Below are 26562 nucleotides of genomic sequence, written 5' to 3'. Positions count from 1 at the left end.
ACTGGGAAACTTGGCAACTACTCTGTTAGTTATCCAATGTGAAATGTCAGTGAGTTGTACCAAAATGTATTTTAATAGAAAACATTTGCATGTGATATGTCATTTATGCTTAAACCCTCACAAAAGTTTAATTGGCAGTTACTCTGCCTTCCATATTGTAAGATTTACTTACCATGAGTCAACTATTAGGCTTTTGAGGACTTACCATCTACCTATAATTGTGATCTAATATTCATGTACTTCTTTAAAGTATCTGTTTGGATTTCTGAGTGTAATGATGTTTCTTGGCGTGTCATTATAAAATGTGGGCGCTCTCTCTCTCTCCGTCTCTTCCCCTATCTCTATGCTCAAAATTGTTAGCAAATCTGTAAGCTACCTACACAAGAGTTGACTCTTCCCCACTTATCTACCATACTCAAACATTTATATACAGCATATCCCTGTGTATATAGCATTTATTTGGACTATATATGTTCATTCCTTTGTATAAACATGTATAATAGTTATGTTTTTAAATATATAGATATTTGTTAGTCCTGTTTAACAAATGTACATATTACTTATGGTTATATTATTCTGTGTTTAACGTGTATATATTTCACTGCATAAATAAGTATATTTTTATCCTAACTATCTGCAAAATTGCTTCACTACTGAATTACAAAAAAAGAATCAATATATTTATTACTTTTCTTCTAATTCAGCATATCCAATGCACCACCCTATTTCTCACCCTATACCACTCTTAATATATCCTCTCCTTCAACTCTGACTAATCTCAAACCTCATTATACTACTCTTTCCAATGCACTACACTATTCCTCACATTATACCTCTATCAATATAGCCTCTACCTCCACTCTCATTCCTCCCAAATCCCATACCACTACTATGATCCCCAAAATAACCCTCTCTAGACTCTTTCCAACTCTGCCCCTCCTTGCATCATCTCATACCTCTTATACTAGTCTGATCTCCCAAACGCCTTTTTAAACCTTTCGCTCTGACTCTTACCCCTCCACCTCCGTTTTGCTCATCCCAAGACTCCTCCTACTGCTAGGAGCTCAAAAGAAATTCTAAATTCTTCCCTCTTCTATCCTTCCACTATCCTTTTCAATCCAAATAACAGACTAACATGTCCAGCACTCCAAATGAATTTCATATTTCACTATACTAATTCACCACTAATCCTTTATGGGTTCTGAAGTAACGTGCTACTTGCGGAAAAAGCAAATTGACGCCTCGTCAGGGCTAGTAAGTGCTATATAAATGCAATTATAATTGCTTCACTATTGAATTACCCCCCAAAATAAAATAAATATATATATATATAAAACAAATTAGCTTAAAGTACAGCAACACTTGACATTCCGAGTGTACAACTTATATCTACATATATTACCTTCCTTATATACCTTCCATGTACTTATGTATCTTTGTTTATTTATTTTCATCTCAATTTCAGCATCTCCAATGCACTACCCTATATCTCACCCAATACCTCTCTCAATATATCCTCTACCTCCATTCTCTGACTCGTCCCAAACCTCATTCTAAAACTCTCTCCAATGCACTACCTTATTTCTCACCCTATACCTCTCTTAATTTATTGTTTGCTTCCTGCTTTAAGTTACTGCACACCTTCATATCTTCTCTGTAATTTTTACTGGCGGGCCTAGCTACCATGCTAATGGTTTTCAGGACGACATGGAACATATTTTAAAACTTTGTCATGAACCATGGATTTTCCAGTTAAGGATAGGAAGATAGCTGCCCAATACATGGGTGTGGGATGATGCTGTATGTGCTCATCCTTTCATGCCTTTGTGACAGTGTCCAATGAGAGTAGTGAAGTCACAAAGCATTTGCAACAATTACTTTTTCCCTTTAAATATACCAATCTTCAAGTTGCACGATTTCAACACCGTATTACTTGTTCTCATGATTTTTACATTGCATGGAAACAAACTTTGCTGTCTGATCTCATTAGGGTTCAATGACTCTTAACTTCTCATAGATTTGAAACTTATATGAGCGCGAAATCCCATGGGAGGAGGGGGAGATACATCTGGCGTTGTCCCCTACCAGGGATGTAGTCTAACAATTGCTCCCAGGAGTTGAGAGGCAGAAACTAATATCAACACTTAAGCCTCGATTCTTGGGTCAATCTGTTCAGCCAGTACTGGTCCAAGTGCCAGTTTGTTTGGTCAGGCTTGGTTCAGTCTGCTTGGATAGTCAGCTGGCTTTTTTGTTAGTCAGCTAATGCTTTAATGAAGCCCACGCTATCCTAATGCCAAGTTTCCTCAGCATGATGAATCTAAGATAAGCAAACGTAGACTCTCTATGAGAAGGAGAATTTTTTTTAAGATGAAAAGACAAGCCAGCTAATTTGTTTATAGTAGTCACTCAAGAAGTTCCTTGAGATTGTGTCTGTCCATATTCCTATCGTGTGTTAAAGATTGCAGTCGCTACACTTTCTGATAGTGGCTTGCAAAAATAACTTCTCCACCTTCCAGATAATTTCTGTTCGTGTTTCACAACTTTGGATGTATACTGAATGCTTCTGACACGGTAAAGTAAGACAATGAGGAATGCGAACTGCTGGAAGCTCGAACTACTCATATCCCACAAGCAACGTGGCAATCCATATACCCCACGTAAATAGAAGCCTATTGCACCATGATTTTAAACACTAACCCAGATTTATTCATCACTCCTTCTGTCCTCTGCTCTCGTGATATATTTTGTGTCATACTGAGCACCTAGTTTAAAGATATAAGACATTGAGCTGTGCAGTTTTGGTTGGAGCCAACCAATGGCTCAGCTGGGTGAATAGCACCTTCCTGTCTATGTACGTCGTGTAACATTAAATGTTCATGAACGTGTTTTAGAGTGTGTTGCAGAGAATCCTGCTCCGTGCCTGATGAAGTAAAGGCCAGATGAGCAAAAGAAGGAAAGGTGCAGTGTCCGTGCCTTCGGCTGTAGAAAGCGGTTTATACTTTGAACAAACAGGCTAGCAGATGGTGATTACACCATATTCACCATCACTAACACAGTTGTAGTCCTATGATTAGCAACTCATTTCTTTGGTCGTGCCTGCCCAAAAAAGTGATCACTGAAATAAAGCAAAAAAAGTCACACAAAATGTACTCGCACCTCATTCAAAGAACTGTAACACTGACGTGGACAATTGCTAAATCTAGTTCAATGTAAAAGCATCTTTAATATAGCCACCCATCAATATGCAAACCCCCCTACAATGTAGTTGTTGGTGATAAACAACACGTTCGGATAACATGCTCTAAATACAGGTATTGTGCAGAACAAATTAAACACCTAAAGCACCAACATAAACAACTGAATGTTGCAAGGAAGAGTAAAAACCAAAGGGGAACACACCCACTAAAATGAGGCACCTTCACACCACACTCCATGATCTGTGTGGCATTGATCTGAGATCCCACACCTGTGGACACCATAAAAGTACGACACTAGCTTCAAAATTAACACACAACCCAATCTTGTACACACGTGAATCTGTCCTATATACATACTTGTGCAAAACCTCCTCTCGTTAAGGATGGCTCACAAGAAAGCAAGGGTTTTGCAATGGACCACATTGCAATACTACACTTTTCTGAGAGATTTAAAATTAGCAAGGACCCCATCATGGATCTCCCACCAATCTCTACTCACATTACACCGAAGAAGGAAACCCCTCAAACCATTAATTGTATGCTTTTGGAGAAGCAATGCATCAATATTAAATGCCACTGGGAATACAATTAGAATCTCACAACCATCCATCTGTAAGATTAAATTACATGTTGCCATCACATTTTGCAGATCCCAAGTCATTCTTCCTATGCATAGATCGAAGAGGGCAAGTTCAGAGGGAATTTTCTGGATTTTCCTCTTTGCTTAGGGTACATTGATTGCCCACATATCAAGAACCCTCAACCGCTGTCAAGAACCACACTCGACTGTTCAAATGCTTTAACCACAAAGGATTCAGAAGCTCCAGGGTCAGGTTAGTATGGGATACTAATCTGTACTTTAACTTTACATTATACTGAAATTCTTCCTGTGTTCAAGCAATAATGCAACCATGCTGAACACCAATTGCATCTCAGAAAGGATGCGAAGACTTATATTCTGCAACGTGTCCTTCTGATTTAGCCCTTACAGGTCCTTATTACAAAACTTTAACCCCTCATGTCTTCTTTCTAGCCCTCCTAGGCCACAGGGGATATCCGTGCAGACATGACTTCTGACACACAGATTCAAAAGGACACACTTCAGACATGATGCTCTGTTAAATAGTAATTATTTTTCTCAAATAACAATTGAGATACCTGTCAGAGCATATTGCGCAGCAGTGTTCATTCACTGATGGCAAGGAACGTGCTTGACCTCAGCAGCATGACTGATATTAAACAGATGTCCTAGTTGACCTTGGCAAATCCTGACATGGCCAAATCCTGACATGGCCAGCACAATACGAATATATGTCAAAGACAGTGGCCAGCCCAACTGTACAGCATGTGTTAAATAATAAAGAACCAGAGCACTTTTACTATTGCTTTTCCATTTTCACATTGCATCTAGGGACTACTAGGGAATATATTTCAAATCGCAAACATATTCCAATCTTGGGTAAGGCATATGTTCAATCATTGAGTTATTTCACTTTCTGTTCTCTCTGAAAGTCTTTGAAGTGGTATAGCACTCAGCATGCTGTATGCTACAAACCTATTGATAAAATGAATATGACACTCGATGAGTCAACTGCCAATATAACAACTTCTTTTCCCACACTCTCATAAATGCCTCCATCTGTCTCCCATAAGAGGTTTTACAGGCATGCAGGGAATAGTGGGCCCTGTGTGGAAACTGTTGACTATCAGCTGATGCACACCTATAGCTGTGCGTCCTCCTTGCACGCTGCAGCTGTCTCGCAACTCCTGCATTCTTTACTTTGTGTTACAACCATTTGCTGTCATTAAGCATGACACATTTCTTACAAGTCCACCACACTTTTTCTTTGGAGTACTGTTGGAATGGGAATGTGCCCTTCATGGTAAACCAGTGTGTACCCTTTTTCCATTGCCCGAATGCCAGTGAAACTAGTAGTTCAGCCATTTAGGCAAATACATTTATTCAACAAGAAAGGAAAGACGTATAAAGATCCAATAGTCTGTTATAGTCTGTTATCTTTTACCAAGTGCTACATAGTGCTCATTGAAGATTTTTAACTCCTTGTGAAAACTGTTCCTTCACCTTCTCAACATTTCCAGATCACTGTCCCTACTTAATTAAGAATGGTCCACTTCCTACAATAGCACCGACCTACCTAAATTAGTAATTAAAAAAAAAAAAAAAAAGCAAGTCAACCACCACCCCCATTTTTACTTTGGTCTCCTCAATCACTTGGAGGGACCATAAAAGGGGAGAAATGCCCGCAGCCTGCCCCGATGTTTTTGTGTGAACTTGCAGACAGAAATTGCACCATAGTGTGTTTAGGGTGTTTTCTCGTCTTCCAGCATAACTGTGGTGCCTGATGGTGTGTAGGACAGCCATTGTGTGTGTGTGTGTGTGTGTATGTCTGCATCTTTTGACTTCTGGAAAGTGCCTGGCATCATTACTGTCTGACTTCCGGACCATGCAGATATGCTATTTGCCCCTGTCAAAAAGGGGTAGGGGCAGAGCCTGTGGACACAAGTTCTGCTGAATTGTCTCCCCCTCTTGGCCCTGTGCAATGCAGGGTCTGTCCTATTTGATGTTGTGTGGCAAGCAGCCATGTTGGGTGAGTGTTCATTGTCCTCTGTTTTTATCTCCTTCCTGTTAGTCATATTCTTCATATTTAAATTACAGGATCTGGCCCTCCCTCCCAGAATCTGGAGTTCATTGGGGCGCATTTCCACACTTCGTTGGGTGCTGTCTTTCTTCCTGACCTAGGAGCAACATGTCTGACTTTTTTCGATCCTAGAATCTGCTTCACCCAGCGATTATCTAGGGATTCAGATGGGCATAATCAGTCTCTGCCAATAGGATCCGGGGAGTGGCACAAAAAAAGGCCTTGGCTTAACTATCTATATGGTTTGTTCATTTCCTTGTTCTGCAGGCTGCCTTTCTATTGTAGTGCAGTGGCCATAACTGCCTCTCTGGTCCAGCTTGTGCTTCATCATCATTTTCATCTTCCAAAGATGTTGAGTGTTGTGTCCCTTCGACCAGCGGGGTGCAATACAGTTGTGACTTCTGCTGACAAACCTTGACCAAGATGTGCCTCTCTCTTAGTCTGCACTGGTGGTTGTGACTTTGAAAGTCATCCTTTGGGATGGAGTGTAAATATAAAGGCCTGCTCAGTGCAGGGATGTTGTCTGCCTTTGGAGCAGTTCCACTGCTCTATTTGAAGGGAACTCTCAGCAGTTCTCTGTGCTCTTCACTAATTGTTTTTCTCCTGCCGGGTCAGGTGGTCCTTCCTTAGCATGGATAATACAGTCACAACATTGTACATCTACAGACCGTTTTGGATGTGTTGGAAGGCTTTCCTGTCCTTGAGTTCCATATTGGGTGCTGGGTAGAGCAGCATTTTTAAGTCCTGTTGGCTTTTCACATTTGTGGGGTGGACAGTGTGAGTGAACCATTTGAGAGGGGTGAGTCCATCATCACACAACTTCTGCCTGGCTCTAATTATCTTTGCAGAGGTATGCAGCAGTTATGCCCTTCCCCACCGCTCAGGTTACTTGTTTGCAGGATCCAAATATGCTCTCATATCCCGCTTCATCGCCAAGTATCTGATGACCTGAGATGTAATGAATGCCCTGTGTTCTCTTGGTCTCTTCATCTGCTCTGTCTTTTATGGTCTTTTTCCTGATCTCTGGGATTTTCATTCAGCTGGGCAGGGGTGAGCCGACATCATAAGGATTTCCTCTCTGGCCTCAAATAGGGCGATTTCTCCTACTTTTATACATGGTGGTAGCCCTGAAATGGAGCTTGAACATGCATCACTAGTAGTCGTCTTTCTCTCGCTGGTCTCTTACCTGAGTCTTTACCTGTCCGCTTGCATATTGAAAAGAGAAGATTGGAATAGTCCAGTCTTTTCTCCGCCTTGGCAGCTTCCATTCAGGAATCTTGCAGGGGGTTTCGAGAAAGTCTTACAAAATGCCACAGAGGTTCTAGATAAGCTTCTCTTGAATGGTATTTCTCTTAGTTGGTTCCTGTTGAATCAGATGCTTATCTTTGGACCTTTAAAAAAGTTTTCATTTCAGCCTATGTCTGAGGTTGTGCTTACGTTTTTTGACTTTTAAGATGTTTTTCCTTATGGCTGTTACTTCTGCCTATGGCTTGGGTGGCTTGGGCTCTTTGTCCATCACAACCTCATACTTGTGTGTTTTCTGAAGCGACCAGTGTTTCAGCTCCATCCGAAATTTTGGCATGTAAGTTAGGCTGCCTTACTTTCTCCCCTCCTCCTGTGGTTCAGTGAAGGAGGAGGTTTCTCATCCCTTTAATAATGTTAGAGCAGTCCATATCTATCTTTTCAGTTCTTTGAACTGTTGTCTCTCCAATAGCTTTCTGTCAATTTTAGCTGCGTTCTGAAGGAGTATAAGGCTTCTGCTCTCTCAATAGATCAGTTCATTAATCTGCATTGCCAATGAATCCCCAGGCTCTCTCTTGCTCAGTTCAGTGCAGGGTGATTTGACTTATTGTATAGATACTTCTTGCACAAAGGCATGTTAAAGATCCATCTGTCAGATTAGTCAAGCAGCTAAGTAGGTGGCTTCCTCTACCTTTGTCTCCCGCTTCGATGTGCCTTAGGGAGGGTGAACAGCTTCAGCTAAGTAGTGGGATAAGAAAGTGTAATCGGTAGAATGAAGTTTACTGGTAGGTAATGGGATTATTAGTCTTTTTGTATTTGTTACACTTCTCTCCAATTTCCTGACACACTTTCTTTGCTTCTCCTATTACCTTTGCAATATAAAAATTCAGGATTGACACTATAACCCTTCTGTCTCATTTACAGTGGATGTTGAAGAGTGTTGGCATGAGCAGCGATCCTTGAGGGAGTCCACAGATGAGTTTCATTGGTTCTGAGGTGTAGGGATGAGTCTAACTAGTTGAGTTATGTCTTCGAGGAAGGAAGATATCGTGTGGGAGACCTTATCAAAAGCTGCGGAGTGGGCGGGGAGTGCAGCCGTTTTTCCTCAGTCGATGCTTCTTTTGTCATTGGTGGCTGCAATGAGGGCTGTCTCTGTGCTGCGGTTGGTGTGAAAGCCTGATTGAGAGCTATCTAGGAGTTGGAGTTCTAGGTGGTCTGCGAGTTGGGTATTGATGGCTTTCTCCATGACTATAGCTAGAAAAGGTAAGAGCAAGATGGGTTTGTAGCTACTGAGGGTGTTTGGGTCGGCTTTTGGTTGTTTCAATAGGGTGTTGATTCTGCAGGTGGCAGTTTATGGAGGTGTTGGTGATAGCGGTGAGCACAAGGCGGTTGTTTTATCCAAGGTTGTATATGAAGTGGGGCATGGATGTGAGTGGATGATTTTTATCAGGGCTTTGGTTTCTTCATTGGAGAGGGGCTTCCAGTGGCTTAGCTGCTGTTTGGCAATGGAGGAAGTGTCTGGCTGGTCAGGGAGTGCCTGTCTGTATGCTGTGGGTTGAATGTGTTGTAGTGCTTGGGATGGGATGATGTCGTTGGCAGCTGTAAGATTGGAGAGCTCCTTGACGATGGTGAAAAATTCTGTACCATTGTTGGAGCTGGTTTCGAGCCTGAGAGTTAGGGCCTTTTTCTTTGTGTCTCTTAGTTGTTGGTGGCAGAGGTTGAGGGCGGATTTGTATGTGGACCTTGCTGTGGACTCTTTGTCGGGTCTCCATTTTTTTGCAAGTTGTTTGCAGTGGTGCTTGTACTCCTTGAGGTTGCTCGTATCCAGCTGGGTCGTTTGTTGTTTTTGTAGGTCTTCTTTCTGGTGGGGTCAGTGTAGCCGGTGAGCCATTTACTGAAGAGCTTGGTGTCGACATTTAAGTTCCTTGAGTGGTTGGTAGACATCGCTGAAGGATATTGGTGCAATTTTATTAGAATATTTTGCCCCAGTGTCTTGATGGTGCTTTCTGGTGGGGTGGCTTGATGGGCGGGTATCTTGAAATGTATGATGTAGTGGTCGGACCATGTGAGCTGCGTTGTGTGGGCATTGGTGATCCGGTTGCTGGAGGAGAAAAAACGTTGAGGGTGTGGCCTGCTGTGTGGGTTGGTCCTTGGATGAGGTGTATGAGTCTGAGGCTGTCGAGGAGGGCCAAGGAGTTAGGGTCTATGGTGTCTTCCAGGTGGAAATTGAGATCCCGAGGAGGATGTAGTTGGTAGATCTGATGGAGAAGGGAGCGATGAAGTTTGGGATGTGGTTGCAGAATTCCGCTCAGGGGTGGTAGGCGAGGGTTCCCTTATGGGTGATGTTGTAGTCCATATTTTGAAGTGTAGGTGTTCCATGAGGTTGGTTTCAGAGTCCACAGAGGTGGTGCAGGCAATCGTGTTTTTGTAGATGATCGCAAGTCCTCCACTTGGTTTGTGGGTTTGGTCCTGGTGTATGATTTGGTAGGCGAGCGGGATGGCTGTGGTGATATCCGTGTTGGGGGCTGGGTTGAGCCACGTTTCGGTCAGGAAGAGAAGGTTGATATGCTGCTGTTGAGGAGGTCCCAGATTTTAGTGGAGTGTTTACCAAAGGATTGGACATTGAGATGCATGGCGGACAGTTGGTGTGAAGTGGTGGGGGTGGCATGCGTCAGGTTTTTTTTTAAGGTGACGGTGTCGGCGTCGCAATGGGTGAAGGAGAAAGGTCCTACCATGGTGGATACGCGGCAGAAACGTGTTTACTGATGTGTGTTGTTGAGGTCGCGCAGGATGGCACTCTGCACTTTACCTGTCTCTGAAGTAAATCGTTAACAAAATGGTATTTCAGTTCAAGACTGGAAGCCAAAGTCTCCCTGAGCAGGCTAGACCCCACCAAAAATATGCAAGATTGCAACCCAGTTCACATATGCACCTATTGAAATAAACTTTCTCTCGGCTGAATAAGTTTCACAGATATTATTAAGGCTGGGCTGATAAATCCACTCCGCCAGCAAAGTTTGCGAACTTCTAAAAACCCACACTCCGTTTGGAATGCAAAGTTTTCCAGGGGGTTTAGTGGGAGGTGGGTGCCGTGGGGTTTAGCTGGATGAGGGGCCGAGGGTTTAACAGGGGTGATGCAGGGGAGACTGGGGGGAATAAGTGACTCTGCCAGCCACGGAACTCCGTGAAATTCCGCCGAGTATTACTACGCCAGCTCCGCACGGGTGAGATATTATACAATTGTTCATTTATGAAAAGAACAGAAGCGCTGGTTCATCAAAGCTAGAAATTGTAATTTTGCTACTTAATAGCTTAGTACTTTGAAGTGTTTGTCGAAGAAGACAACCTGACAACAATATTATTGTTGTGGAATTCACCAAAGACCCCTGATCCAGCAGGTTACCAACCTCAGGTACACACTTACTATACATTCACTTGGGCCCATAAACACACTCATTCATGTAGGCTAGTAAATACAGCTGGTGTCAATTTATTGTGCTAATACCTGTATGATGAATTTTATCTGAATATTTCTTACCAAACCTCTTGATCCAATGTATTTTCCTCCGGTCAATGGACCATTTAGTTAGCTAAATAGGTGAAATATTACATATAATAAACGTTTATTGAATAACCACAGACTCGGGAGAGTTTAAATTGTTTATCTAATAAATTCAATGTGAGCCAAGAACCATAATACAGTTAGAACACTGTCTTTGACAAGGAGAGGAAGAGAAAATAATTCAGTCAGGATAATCGTTAAACAAAATTATTACGATGACAGAACCTGTGTAGGGGGAAACGAAAGAACAGTACATTGACAATACTAGACAGAATTATATTTACCTAGTATGGTGTGAAAATCAACCCCTTGGCCAGGGAATTGGGAAGAGCCCCCTGAGACAGATCAGGCGACCAAAGCTCAGGACAGGATTCAGGACAGATGACCTCTTCTAGATACGGCGCCTGTGCCGCACCCCTCTCTGATGCTATTTTCCTCCTCGATTCTTCCGCGATGTTCTCTAATATGTGCCTCCTCGATTCTTCCCTGGTGTTCTCTAATTAGGAGCCTCCTTGATACTTCTGTGATGTTCTCTAATTAATTGGCTCAAAAGTTCTAAGTCTGGACTTGGATCTTCTTCAGTATTTTCTCAAATTTCGAACAGCATCTCAGTCTCTCAGCATTCTCCGTCTCTCTTTGGTAACTAATCTAACTAAACTACCTCTATTATACCTCTCTAATGACATGTACCACTCCTGAATGTTTCGAATTTACAAAACTCCTAACTCTGATTGGACAAGGAAAGGGGATATGATCATCATACCATGCTATGTTTAATACTTTTCTTTAAGCTCATTGTTCTATGTTCCCTCCCCTTAATTTACTTTCCCATGCTTTATTTCCCACCCGTATTCATAAATTAATCAATCCAAAGTATACAGTTTTATTAAAATTTCTTTAGTTCTCAGGACATCACGCTTGTTCTCAGGACATGTTTCTTTTCTACTTTTGGATGACAGACAAGGCTTTGCACCACAGCTCCTAGGTAATTTCAACTGCGCATGTGGAGTGGTCACATGATGTGCAAGCTTCAGTCCTGAACGGAGGCCCAAATACGAACTAATAGAGAGGTCAAGGAAAGAGAGAATTAAAATCAAATATAAATGATTTCACTGTATACAACTTATCTCTACTCTATTCCTCTTTACTTCTATAAATCTTTTGCATTAGCCTTTTAGTAAACTTACATGGTTTGGTTTTAGCAAGACATGCGCATTATCATGTGAGTTTCAAGCGGCCATTTTAAAGGCAACTGCGCAGCTGCAAAGATTTCCCTACAAGTGATAGTACGTCATACTGCGTAGATGCAGTAGACGCATGCGCAATGCAGAACCCGCATTTAGCGGCCATTTGAGAGACACACGGGTTACTTGTTAGTAATACACATAGGCAAGCTTCCCCTAGATTCTGTGTGCGGATTTTCTGGTGCGTTTATTTATATTTACGAACACAATTATTACGGTATTACAAGTTATTTGAGAGGATTGCTTCCAAGCAAGTCTCTTTTATACGAGTCCTTGCTCCATCAATTCCCATCACTAAATTCCCATCACTAAATCTGATGCCAACTTTAGCACATCTCACTTTCTTCTTCAACTTTCTCATTCTTTCATTGCATTTTTGTACTGTTGACGGTTGATTCTTTTATATATATTTCCTTTCAATTCTTCAAGTTGTATCTCTTCATACTTTCTTTTCTTACTCCTTTCATTTACTTCATACCCTTTTCTTGCAACATTTCAACCATGTCATTATTGCTAGGACTAACAATGTTATCCCTAAAATGGGCAGTATTATTTGCCCTATTATGCTCTTGCCTATGTCAGAAAACCAGCTCCCTACTGTAGTAATACTATTTGTTAATTTCTTCCATACACTCTCAACTTCCAGTGGTTTTAATTCCTTTTCCAATTTCGTAATGTTTTTAATATATCTTCCAATTTCAACACTTTTATCCAGTATGTAGGTGCGACAATGTTGCGTCTTCAGCATTTTACAGACTCCGCCCTCTTTTGCCAATAATATATCCAGAGCAAGTCGATTTTGCAAAACCATAGATCTGATCGCAACCATTTCTGTATTGATCATCAAGAATCCTCCAGCAGTGTCAGTAGATAACCGATCTACTACTGTAGACAGCTGACAAATTTTTCGGGAATTCAGAATTACTCCCACTGAAGGTATCGATGCACTGAAAATGTCACCTACTATTTCAGAAAAACTAGCTCTTTTTATACGTGTTAGTTCCTTTGCGTCTTCGTTGCTTCCAGTGATTCTTTTCACATGGTACACCTTTGGGAATACTATTCCAAAATAGCAACTCCTGTACCAATGATCAGGCAACCTGAAATAAGCTTTATTGCCACACACGTAATAAATTCCAGGAAATACTGGATCTGTTCCACACTTTAGTCCCCATCCCCCAATAACTAAGAAATTATGTTCGCATTCACTGAAACCAATAAATACATTGTTATATTCAGTCTTTAATCTATGGAGGCAGATCTTCCCTTTCTTTTCAAAGTCCAAGGACATAGCAGCATGAGTCTTGCCAGTTTTATAAATTTCATCTTTCTCAGCCCACTGAGGTATGTGGTTTTGGTTCAGAAGCCCTTCTCTGGAAGACCTGTCTCCTTTGCTCAACTAAGTTAAAAATATATTTTCTTCTTCGTGTAATTTACATGTTAAATTGTGCTTGTGTGCTTCGGCTATATCTGTTGTCTTCATTGTTAGAAAATATTCTCCCATAAACTGTGCGTCTTTAGTACTAAGAACTGGGTTTATGCTCGTTCGCATAGGAACCTCGTAAAAAATCACATCTACATTAGAATAATAATATTGTAGTTTTCCTGTTCTATAAAACAAACTTGCTAAAACACTACAAGATATACCATATGTAAATGGAATATGATGATACGTCACACCTTCTGCTACTTGTGCTGGTAATTTCATACACACTTAACAATCACTAATTTTCATAGTGTCCACGTACTGCACTAATAACTTTGTAAATACATTTAAAGCAGTGTCATTGTCTGTCACAGTGTGCAAAATGTCTCACTCATCTGGTGCTTCTGAATCTACTTTGTCTCGTTTTGTCTTATTCTCATCTTGTGCTTCTAATGCTACCCTATTTCCTTTAATGTTAGCTACTTTCTCATTCATCTTGGTGCTATTCCTTTCTTTTGTAACCATCAAATAAGGGATGGCCACTGTCCTACTAACCAAACGATGAGTACTAAAAATATACTACATATGCATATTCTACAACATTTTTGTACACAATTTCCTTTCGGTTTTCTAGCAGCCCTATCATCAGTCAGTCAAGAAGATTTCTCTTCTATACTTTCGATTTACTTGTGGAATTAAAAATTCCTTTGAGAAGTTTTTTAGGTTGGTCTCACTACTTCGATATTCTGTTCTGCAATTATTTCTTCCATCAATTTCTTCATTCAAATCTAGATTCTCTAATTCTTCAAGAATTACTTGGGTCCAGTCGGGACCCTTGAATTTATTGTTCATTATTCTCAATCTTTGACTTTGGGCTGTTCAGCAGATGTCCCCGACTGACTAGAAATTTTGTTTACTTGATCAGGTTCTTGATTAACTGTTTTGAAATGATACTTTAGCCTCTTCACAACACTCGGCCAATTGTCACCTCTTCTGACCCTTTTTGCTTGCACTGTCACTGTCTTCAAGTGTTCTTTTATTTTTGTTATGTTGTGGCACAACTTGGTTATCTTTGTCTTCAGATTTCCTTTCTGTTTGACCTTGTCCAGGGCATACTCTTGTACCATCCCTTTCTGCCTGGATGCGTTCTTCTTCCCTCGCCTGACCCTGTTCAGGTTTTATCTTGATTTTCTCTTCTTCTTCTATCTGAACTTGTTTCTCTTTTCCTAACTGGTCCTGCTCGGGTCTTATTGCACTTTGGTTTTCTGCAGCTTGAACACGTTCTTCTGGACCTAATATGTCCCTCCTCAGACTCATGTATTGTTGCATCCTCTTCAGTCTGAGTAGATTGTTCTCTCCTTATCTATTCCTACTCAGGTTCTCCAATAGCTGTATCACCTCTTTTCTGAGCTGGTTCTTCTGTAACCGTCTGGTCCTTACTGCTCTCCTGTCTTTCTAGACGTATTTGGCTTCTTGTTTTCACAGTTCCTTCATTCATGTCAACCACTGGTATCCAGTCATCCTGACTTGTTCTTGGTCAGCTATTTCAGGGTTTGTTATTCCAGATCCTTCAGCTGTACAACTTTCCGCAGCCTGAACTCCTTGTGTATGTTGAGAACCTTCTGTGTCAGGTGCTGGTACTCTCTTGGTATGGCTTGCATGAATACAATTAGGTACGCCTGCACATTTCACTGCTGTGGTGGGAACCAATATAACTTGCTGTGGTTTTCCCCACCTGGGTGCTAGACAACACTCTCGAGTGTGTTCTTTCACCACTACTCAATCACCAGGATTCAGATCATGTGCTTGATTCGGCTGCCTGGCAACTGCGTCTTATCCAACCTGGTGAGAGAGAGAACGCAGTAGGTCAGCCAGTTCTTTTCAAGATTCCAATACCAAATCATCAGATATATTCAACAGTTTGTCCTGGTATACACGCCTGCCTCATTGCTCTTCCCATGAGTATTTCATGGGGACTCAACCCTGTATTCCTATCAGGAATGCTTCTGAGCCCCATCAGAACAAGAGGTATAGCATCAGGCCAATCCAGTGGGGTAGATACACATATCTTTCCCAACCTTGCTTTTATAGTGCCGTTCAGTTGTTCTACCACTCCAGGAGCCTCTGGGCGCTATGCACAGTGCAGTTTTTGTTCAATTTTAAATGCTTCACAGATTAATCGAATTACTTCTTTATTAAAATGAGACCCTCTATCTGATTCCAAAGTTACTGGAAAACCGAATCGAGCAATCGATTCCCTCAGCAAAAGTTTGGCAACTGTCATGGTGTAATTTCTTCATGTAGGGTATGCCTCCACCCACCGTGAAAACAAACGGACTATTACAAGTATGTACTTCAATCCTCTGCAAGGGGGCAATTGAATAAAGTCAATCTGTAGTCTTATAAATGGGCCTTCTGCCTTTCTAATTGTTCCCATACAGACCACTGTCTTTTTATCCTGGATTCATTTGTTGACAAATTAGGCATCTCTGGCATAGACTCTCTGCCGCACTCCTGAACCTTGCATTGAACCAATCCTGCCTAAAGATTCTGATCATGGCATCCCTGCCAATGTGAGTGTCTCTATGATACATTATTGCCATTTGTGAAAGCAAGCAGTCTGGCATTACTGGCCTGCCATCTGGGCAAATCCAGACATCATCTTCTGACCTCTTTGGCACCCATTCTTCCCTTTCCTTCATCGCTGCCTCATCCTGCAGTTGTCTTACTTCTTCCCATGTCTCTAATCCTGACGGTAGCATAAGTTGGCAGCTGATTCCATTTGTTTCAATTTTCTTGTTCACTGCCATTTTATATTTGGCACAATGTTGGGCAACTTGGTCAGCATACCTGTTACCAGCTGTCATTTCCTGACTGATGTTCGGCACATTTGACCACTGCCACTTCTTTTGGCAATTGTATTGCTTCAAGCAATTCCTTTACGAAATTTACATTTTTAATTGGGGATCCTGAAGAAGTCAAGAAATCCCTCTGCATCCAAAGTTGGCCAAAATCATGCACAACTTCGTAACCATACTGACTATCAGTAAAAATGGTTACTTTCCAATTTTTCCCAATTTTGCATGCTTTAATCAAAGCCACCAATTCAGCTACTTGTGCAGATTTGACTCCTGGCAAATAGGATGCTTTGACTATTCCAGCCAATTTACATACAGCGTATGCAGCACTCAGCCCTCCCTCTTCATGGTGCATACACCAGCCGTCTACAAACAACTCATGTTCTGCATTTTTCAGGGGTTGTTCCTGTATGTCTGGACGGGGCTTAGTACAAAGTTCCGTCACATCCAGACAATCGTATTCGACTTCAACCCTCACTTCTTCTACATAGGCGTCTGGTAACAAAGTGGCAGGGTTCAACACTGTACATCTGACTATTGTCACATTTTCAGCACCTCAGATGATCCTTTCGCATTTTGACATCTGACTAGGAGTGAGATATTGAGTTCGAGTTTTTGTTAATAGTATTTCCACTGAATGTTGGACTTGCACTTTTACTGGATGTCCCATCACAATTGATTCACTTTGTTCTAAACTTGTTCATGTGGCAGCTACTTCTTTTAAACGACCAAACAACCAGGTAAAGCAGATGCTACAGGGTCTAAAGTAGCAGAGAAATATGCCACTGGTCGTCGCATCAAGCCATATCTTTGAGTTAAAACCGAGAGTGCACAACTATTCCTCTCAAAACAAAACCATGCAAATTCCTTTGAATAATCTGTGGCTTCACATAGACATTTTCGTAATTTCACAAATGCTTCCATACTTTCATCATCCCATTCTATTGGATCCTTTGCTCGTTTCTTGGTCATTTGTATTAAGGGTTGGGCCAATTAGGAAAATCCTACAATCCACTGCCTACAGTATCCTACAACTCCAAGGAACATTCTGATTTCTCTCTGGGTTTGCGGCAATTTCATTTGTCTTATTATCTCTATTCTTTCAGACGTCACTCTCCTCACTCCACGTTCTATTTGGTGTCCAAGATATTGGACTCTGGATTGGCAAAATTATAATTTTTCTGGGGCACTTTTTGCCCACCTTCAGCCAAATGGTTCAACAAGGCAATTGAATCAACAACACAGTCCTCTCTTGTTTTGGATGCGACTAGTAAGTTGTCAATATACTGCACTAATACTGACTCTCTGGGTAACACTAAGGTTTCTAGGCACTTTTTCAGTATCTGATTGAAAATTGAAGGACTTTCAGTGTACCCTTGAGGAACACGATTCCAAACTAAAATACGATCCTCAAACTTAATGGAGAAAAGATATTTGCTATCTGGGTGTAATGGGATAGAGAGAAAAGCATGGCATAAATCAATTCCGGTAAACCATCCTGCCTTCCAGGGTATCTGGTACAGAATCACAGCTGGGTTTGGCACTACCGGGCAACAAGGCACAGCAATTTTATTATTCTTTCTCAGGTCCTGAACTATCCTATATTTCCCACTAGGTTTCTTTATGCCAATTATAGGTGAATCACAGGGACTGCTCATTATTTCTTTTAGAATGCCTTGTTCGATCGTTCAATCAATTTCTGCTGCAACACCAGCTTTTACTTCAAGACTCATCTTGTATTGTCGAGTGTTTGGGTAATCTGCACCTTCCTTACGGTTACTTTTACTGGGTCTACATTTGCCATTAACCCTACATCTTTTCCTGTAAAATCCCACACATCTGGATTTACTGTTGTTTTGACCTCATCTGGTAAGTCATCTTTAGTCATTATACAATACATCTCATCTATCTATGTGCCTTGTTTAGCTAACATACATATATAGACCCCTTCTTCATCTGGTGGTTGAATTGCATTGTGCAGTTCATTTTGCACAGTAAATCTCTTCCTAATAAATTTACAGGACTGGAGTCACACACTACAAATGTGTGCATTTCCCTAAAATTGCCAATGCATACCTTCATGGGTTCTGTAATAGGGGTTCTAATCTGTTTGTCTGAAACGCCCACTACTTGGATCGCTTCTCCCGAGAGGGGTAGGTTTGGAATGTCTGCTGTTCTCACAGTAGAACGGATAGCACCAGTGTCCAATAAGAAGGTCCATCAACATATGGACTTGACTGATCTACTGGTAAGGATGCGCCAAGTACGCACTCCTTTTCCTCCCCTCTCAGGCACCTTCATTGGTCACGGTCATCGAAATAAGGGTCCTGTAAAAGAAGTTGAGGTTACAGAATTTTTCTTACCACTTCCTCTTTTAAATCCTCGTGTCTCCGTACTGCTCTTGGTCTGGTTCACAAAATTTGGCATAGGGGCAGGTGGCAACTGACTGTAGATTTACAACCTGCTGCGGTTGATTCATTATCCCCTCATTCTGCGTCTATGGATTTAAATTTTGATTTCGCCATTATTGTTCTGTATAATTTTACTAGTTTTTCCAATGCCTCAATTTTCTGCACCCATGACAAGGAAACTTTTTCTTTGCCTCCTCTCTACTCATTTGTCCCTTCTGTTTACCCCCATTATTTTCGTTTTGGCCTTGCCCTTTTCCTTGATTTCCTGTCTGGCTATTTAGTTGGAGTTCCTGCTGTTCTGCTAATTTTACTTGTGCCCACATTACTTTTTCTTCCAATTTCTTACGTTTATTGTCAATCTCATCTCCGCAATACTTTGCGTATTTGAGAATGTCGTCTTTGGGCCTTGCTTGCCAACACAACATGTCGAATCATGTCTCCAATTTCTGGTCTTAATCCTGTCACAAATCTGTACACAAAATATCCCATGTCTTTATCTCCAATTTTCTGAGACCCGCTATACTGTTTAAATACCTGCAGTAAGCGGTCATAATAGGTATGTATGGACTCATTTCTGTCCTGGGTTGTTCTGTCTATTTTTACCCAATCTGCTTCTTTCGGGGGATTTTCCCTTTCAAGAAAGTGATCACCTGGTGATATTTCTTCATCACCTCTTCTGAAGGAGCTCCTCTTTTCTCATCTTTCGGTTATTCATCACTAGGCCAATCAACAGTAATTTTACATTCTGTCCACAAATCAGTAGGCACCACAATGTCAAACAAACCATCCAAATCTTTTAACAGCACTTTAGAAACTTTCACAAATCTTTCAACTTGCCGATACCACTCAACTGGCTTTTCTCTTAACTTTGGGAAATCATTTGTAAAGGATAAAATATCCAGTCTAGTCCATGGTACATGTACATATCCTCCTCCTGGTACCTCCCTCATAGGACATAATCGTTCTACCTTTCCTGTTTCTTTCATTACAAATTCAGAAGTGGTTTGATTGGCACGTGCTTCTTCCATTTTTTGCACCCATCTAGCTTTCCATTTGTCTAAGTCACCCCATGTTTAACCTGTAACTTTCTTCCAGACACATTCATATTTTCTAGGTCTTTTTCGCTGAATTCTGCTCTGTATGGTTTCTGTAATACTTTGGATTTGCTTATTTTAACTCCCATTTCAGAAGCGAAGTCTGTCAATTTCTCATGCAATATTTTTGTATTTCTGGTGATACTTCTGCAGATAAACAATAACTCTTCTTCATTGTAAGTGTTCAACCTGTCTATCCCTACATTCTCAGCTATCATTTCTTCCAGTTCTACTTTCAATTTGTAGATATTTAAGATGTTTTCATTGGTTGTTTTGGCTTGTCTATTACCTGTGCCCATCTCTCTATTTCTTCTGGGGATACCATTGTGGCATTCTTAACTCCTGTGGCTGATTCTGTTTGTACTTCCTTTGAACAACTAGGAATAACTCTTCTCAGGGTTTCATTTATCTGACCTCTTATCGGTAAATCCATTAATGATATTACCGACTCACTTTCACTCGCTTGATCATCAATGATTACGTTCTCTTTTCTGGGTTCAATTGTAGGTGTGGACATAACTGGGGGTTTGTGAGTAATTGCCTTATCACCATACAATGGAACCACTGGACCTATAGTCACGGGTATGGTTAGGGCTTCAGGGTGAGTACTTAGTTGGGTTATTTTCTGTATCAATTCCTCTATTCTTGTTTATTGCCTCTCTTTCTTTTTCCTGCAGTACCCTTCCATTTATTGTGTCCTGCATAATTTGGGGGACTAATGGTGTTTCCAAGACCGGAGCACTAGGAGTAGTTCTGCTCTGTTCCTCTTGGTAAGGCGGAGGGTTTTTCATTAAAATGTCCCCCAAAAAATCATCTTCCGACTCTCCACTACCTGGCATTGTTAAATGTTTGGTCTTCTCTGTGCATTTACCTCCTGGATGTTCCTCAGACATTAGTACAGGATATAATCCTTCAGCTACCATCGCTTGTTTCCATTGTTTCATCTGACTATCTCGAGTTTCACGCTTCAGCCTGGGATAATATTCACTAAGATTCCTGCTTCTCCTAAATCTATCGCGCTCAAATTCTTCAGTTTCCCATTCCTCTAAAGCTTCATATTTAGTTAATCTTGGTTGGGGGTGTAATTCATTCATTTTTAATCTCAGGTTATGCAGAGTTCTCCCATTAAATGTATCATGTTCTGGGAAAGCTAGCACTCCACCTTCTTTTGTATATTCTATCCAATTTTCCAACCATACGTACGTATGATAGCCTCTCTCCATCATCATGTATGATGCGGGCGTTTTCGTGGGCGGAATAAGAATTCCCTCTCTAGTCTTAACAGGCTTATCCTTTTTAAAATATTTGTTAATTTTCTGCATAAACTTCCTCTCTCTTCTCCATACATTTTTGGTATCTATCTTTTTAGATATTGTTCTCTGGCAAAACCTAAATACCTTCTATCAGGTTGATTCCCTATTAATGTTCGATCATGTTTCCACATACAAATCCCACTGTCAATTATTATTGTAGCATCTATCTTGCTAGCCAAATCAAATCTTCGCTTTGCTCTAATGTCGAACCAATACAAGTGCGACTTTTATTCTTTCGACCAATCAGATTCTATTTTACACTATGCGCTTAGCCAATACTAGTGCAGCTTTCCTGTAACGTCAGTATTACTCCTTACTACTGACCCCTCCTTTACAATTTCACGTCAGTCACGTGCCCGCTGTTCCAACCAATCCCAGCGTGGCTCTTTGTGAAGTCAGTGCAGCACTCTCAATTGACCCCTCCTTTGCAAGGTAACATATAACTTATTTTCCTTTCAATTTTTCATACAGATTCATTAATTGACAACATAAAAACATTCGCTACTCTGTTTGCTTTCCTTCAACCAGAAAATTAATTCACGTTTACTGCGAGTAAACTATTCCGCTTACTCTCCACACACTACGAGTAAAACCCTTCTGCTTACTCTTGTCTCAAGCACCGCTGAACCTGTCTCAAGGACCAAAGTTTTACCAGCGAACTACTTTGCTATCAAACACACTCACTTTTATACAAATAGTCCCTAATTCAACACAGTCAGCCTTGCATCGCCCTTCAGTGCTATCTTTTGCAAACGAGCAACCTCACTGCAGTGTGGTTTCCATTTACCACCCGGTATTAAATATTCCCGGGAATTTCCAGACAACATAAAACAAGTACAAACGGGTAAGTTAATACATAACCAATAATTCGGATTCAACCTTTTCACCCAACTAGCCAATAAATTGAACCATAGCTGTGCTACCAGAAAAGCTGATCCAGCGGGTTACCAACCTCAGGTACACACTTACTATACATTCACTTGGGCCCATAAACACACTCATTCATGTAGGCTAGTAGATACCACTGGGGTCAATTTATTGTGCTAATACCTGTAAGACGAATTTTATCTGATTTGTATATTACCAAACCTCTTGATCCAATGTATTTTCCTCTGGTCAATGGACCATTTAGTTAGCTAAATAGGCGAAATATTACATATAATAAACGTTTATTGAATAACTACAGACTCGGGATAGTTTAAATTGTTTATCTAATAAATTCAATGTGAGCCAAGAACCATAATACAGTTAGAACACCGTCTTCGACAAGGAGAGGAAGAGAAAATGATTCAATCAGAATAATCGTTAAACAAAATTATTATGATGACAGAACCTGCGTAGGGAGGAAAAGAGAGAACATGACATTGACAATACTACACAGAATTATATTTACCTAGTATTGTGTGGAAACCAATCCCTTGGCCAAGGAATTGGGAAGAGCCCCCTGGGACAGATCAGGCGACCAAAGCTCAGGACAGGATTCAGGACAGGACAGATGACCTCTTCTAAGTCTGGACTTGGATCTTCTTCAGTATTTTCTCAAATTTCGGACAGCATCTCAGTCTCTCAGCATTCTCCGTCTCTCTGTGGTAACTAATCTAACTAAACTACCTCTATTATACCTCTCTAATGACATGTACCACCCCTGAATGTTTCGAATTTACGAAACTCCTAACTCTGATTGGACAAGGAAAGGTGAGATGATCATCACACCATGGTAAGTTTAATACTTTTCTTTAAGCTCATTGTTCTATGTTCCCTCCCCTTAATTTACTTTCCCATGCTTTATTTCCCACCCGTATTCATAAATTAATCAATTAAAAAGTACACAGTTTTATCAACCTTTCTTCCGTTCTCAGGACATCACGCTTGTTCTCAGGACATGTTTCTTTTCTACTTTTGGATGACGTCCAAGGCTTTGCACCATGGCTCCTAGGTCATTTCAACTGTGCATGTGGAGTGGTCACATGATGCGCAAGCTTCAGTCCTGCAAAAATAAATGATTTCACTGTATACCACTTATCTCTACTCTATTCCCGTTTACTTACATAAATCTTTCGTATTAGCATTTTAGTAAACTTACATGGTTTAGTTTTAGCAAGACATGCGCATTATCGTGTGAGTTTTATGCGGCCATTTTAAAGGCAACTGCAAAGATTTCCCTCCAAGCGATAGTACTTAATACTGCGTAGATGCAGTAGACTCATGCGCAATGCAGAATCCCACGTTTAGCGGCCATTTTAGAGACACACGGGTTACTTGTTACTAATACACATAGGCAAGCTTCCCCTATATTCTGTGTGCGGATTTTCTGGTGCGTTATTAGTATTTACGAACACAATTATTACGGTATTACAAGTTATTTCAGAGGATTGCTTCCGAGCAAGTCTGTTTTATACGAGTCCTTTGCTCTATCACCCCCAACCATGCCTAATGTTCGTAGACCTGGAGTACAAGTGTCTTTTGCATTTGGCTTTTGTTGCTTAATGTTAAATAATGTTATGAGTCAAAATGGCATAAAAATGCAAAGGGAAGTTAGATATTTCGAACATGACTGTTAGAATTATTCACAAACTCTATGATTTGATGACCTTACCCCCCCCCCCCCACCCCCCCCCCCCCCCCTCAAATAAAATGTTTTTATTTTTTGTGTATGGGATTAAATATTAACAAAGTACATGAATTCTGAACAGGGATCCGAATTTCGAAATAAAAGGAACAAGTCCAATGAAACGTAAAAAAGGATTTGACAAATGTGAACAAAGTTCTGTGATGGTACAAACGCGGGGGGGCATCATTTAAAGTCTGGCTTACTGTCTTCCATAACTAGGGAGTCCATTGTCCCTGCCCTTCTAGTGACGGTCCGCCCAGCATACTTGGAGATTCCAGCTAAGCAGTCAGGGATCTCTTTGCATTCAGTGAAGCCGCTGCTGCTATGGCTCCTTCAAAGGCAGCCACGTTTTGCCGAAAAGACAGTGTTTGATGTTATCAGCAAAGTTTTTGTTTTTTTTAAGCATAAACCCCAGCCCCCCCCCTCCCCTCCCCAAACCGGGAGTTCATTCTTGAAAAATGTAAGTATCAATGACCCTTGATGAGTTTTCTTGCTACGCGTGGGAGACATTGAGCGATTTCCTACCCAAAACTGAAATGCCTTGACCGGAAAATCGTGTGATGGCCGCCCTTCCTTAAATTGCACCGGATGATTGCCACTATGACCTGATGGGCCTCCTGTGGATGGGCCATCAGGACAGAAGATTCAGACTGCTAATCAAGTGCTTACCTTGGCTCTAAAGAGAGAGGGAGAGAATTGCAGGTTTGGCAAGGCAGGAGTATGGGTTTACTGTGGGCTACCCGCACCACCAACCCCTAAATATCCTATGTTTTTGAGATTGGTGTTCAGCTCATAGGAGTGAACTACTGAGATCATCTGTTGGTAAATTAAATCTTTATCAGTTCTTTAGAGGTTGAGTTTTATCAGCATTTCTGCAAGCCAGCAAGGTGAACTGGAACCAACATGAATGGCTGAGTGAATTCTGACCAGCTTTTTGACTAAGACCAGCGAAACCTCCGCGACTGGATACCCCATGGGTGATTAGTCACACTAAGTACTAATTGATTGATTGATACCTGCACCGCTTCCTTTAATCAGAATCCTAAATGGAATAAAATCAATATGTGCTTTTCTTGGAAAAAGGGTGTAACGATATTACATTCATTTATTGTGCACAAACAAAGATGCAATAATTTTGATGTTGCCTCTGAGAGCACTAATAGATTTCCATAAACTACTGTCTAAATGCCTTCACCAGGACAAATGAAAATGTAATACTATTAATTGAATTTTCCAGACTATAAGAAATGGCAGGACATTGATATTGTTATAAAAGATTGGACTTGGTCGAGTATGTTGGTTGGAAGAACAATATGCCAGGTCCAACCTTGGGGAGTTCAGATAGGACTCTGTATTTGCTTTAATTACTGTGACAATAATATCCTTAAATGGACATCAAGATGCTGCAGTAAGATTTACAATACAGATTAGAAGCATGTCTTTCATTTTTGTGGTTCTCTCCTTGGCTCATGACTAACTAGTCATCCAAAAAGCTGTCATTTTACTTGGAGTTTAAGATGATAGTTCTGGAAAGGTTCCGGCACCTGAAAACCTAAAAAGCTGAACACTTGTGTAGCTTGAGAACGAAATTCTTCTATAGTCCAGCTGTATAAGAATGTAGACATGTGCTCGTTCTTTTGGTATGTTGTATTTACGAAAGCTGATATAACTTTACTTCACAGACTAATACTGCCTGTCGGATCTTCCATACTCGTCACTGTTGGATGGTTTCACACACACTCACACTGTAACTCACTCTCTCTCTGAATAGAGCTCGTAAGAGTTATACACTGGTTAATGTTGCTTACTTGTGTGATAAATGCATAACTAAATGCTCCAGCCACATCCTCAAAACACCTTTTATATCGCTCTAAAATATTTTAACAAAACAGTTACTTGTTGATTGTAGAGATAGCATGTGTTCTCAGCACTAAATGGCCATAAGGAACACAAAACATGCTCACTCCATCTCTGCCTGTCTTGTCAGTGTACCTGGACTCTTAGTCAGTGTAATGCATAGTGGACTCAAAAAACGTTTCAGTAATAATACAGAATTAGAGTAAAAGGAAACGGCTACTGTTAATATAGGTGTGTACTCAAGCATCCACTTAAAACTGGCTAGTCAGAAGAATTCTAGGCCCATTGCATTTCTGGTTCAATTGGTTCATGGATAAGCGTGTTGCCCCTGTTTAATTGGGGGCCTTGAAGATCACATACTTGCGAATGGTCTGCATGCTTGCATAGTACGGAATCAATCTTATTACCTACTCTGGATAAACTACATGCTATGAGGTACAAAGTCCTGCTTGCAGGGATGGGGCTATTAAATCCGTCTTCTACCTTTTGACTTGGCCATCCTTAAATCCTAGGGCGGCTGTCTCTCTGCAGCAGGCCATGCAGATCATGCCCTCCAGTGCTTTAGGTCATTTTGGAGTGACCATGCTGAGGTTGTCTCTTCCCCATTTTGCTTGGCTGTATATCCTGTGTCCTGCGGAGTCCCATAGGAATTTTCAGTTTCTCCCATCGTTTTCAATCTGAATCCAGAACTGTTGTGCAAGCGCATTCTCTCCTTAGCTTTAAAAGTCTTCTCATAGACCGATGATTCCCTTGATTAGCAGAGTACTTTACCTCCAACCTCTGACCATTTCGGGTTGGTAGTAGTACCCCTCTGACAGGTAAAAAAAAAATCTCAGCATTGACTTTGAAATGTACCTCTCTTTTTAGGCACGGATCTTAAAGTTATTCTTAAAGTGCTTCTTGCAAATCTGCATTCGGCAGAAACCTTCACCTTTCATTCCCACTTAGTGATGAAGTGATTGGGGTTTGCATGCTCTTTAACATGCAGTTTAGGGATGTCTTCTACCATGGCCTGGTGGAGGCCTGAATCCAGAGTCTTCAACAAATCTTTATAGTGGCAGTCTGTCTAACTTGCGGTTTCTGTAGA

General features: G+C 41.0%; 1 protein-coding gene across 1 annotated transcript in view; it reads left to right on the top strand.

Annotated features, from left to right (window-relative positions):
- The window catches only part of TES (testin LIM domain protein), a 181994-nt gene that overhangs the window by 584 nt on the left and 154848 nt on the right, over positions 1–26562 (top strand). The window lies entirely within an intron of this gene.

The sequence above is a fragment of the Triturus cristatus genome, chromosome 4_1, assembly GCF_964204655.1.
Source record: "Triturus cristatus chromosome 4_1, aTriCri1.1, whole genome shotgun sequence".
Classification (NCBI taxonomy): Eukaryota; Metazoa; Chordata; class Amphibia; order Caudata; family Salamandridae; genus Triturus; species Triturus cristatus.
The sequence above is the reverse complement of the archived record's forward strand: the minus strand, read 5'-3'. Positions and strand labels throughout refer to the sequence as shown.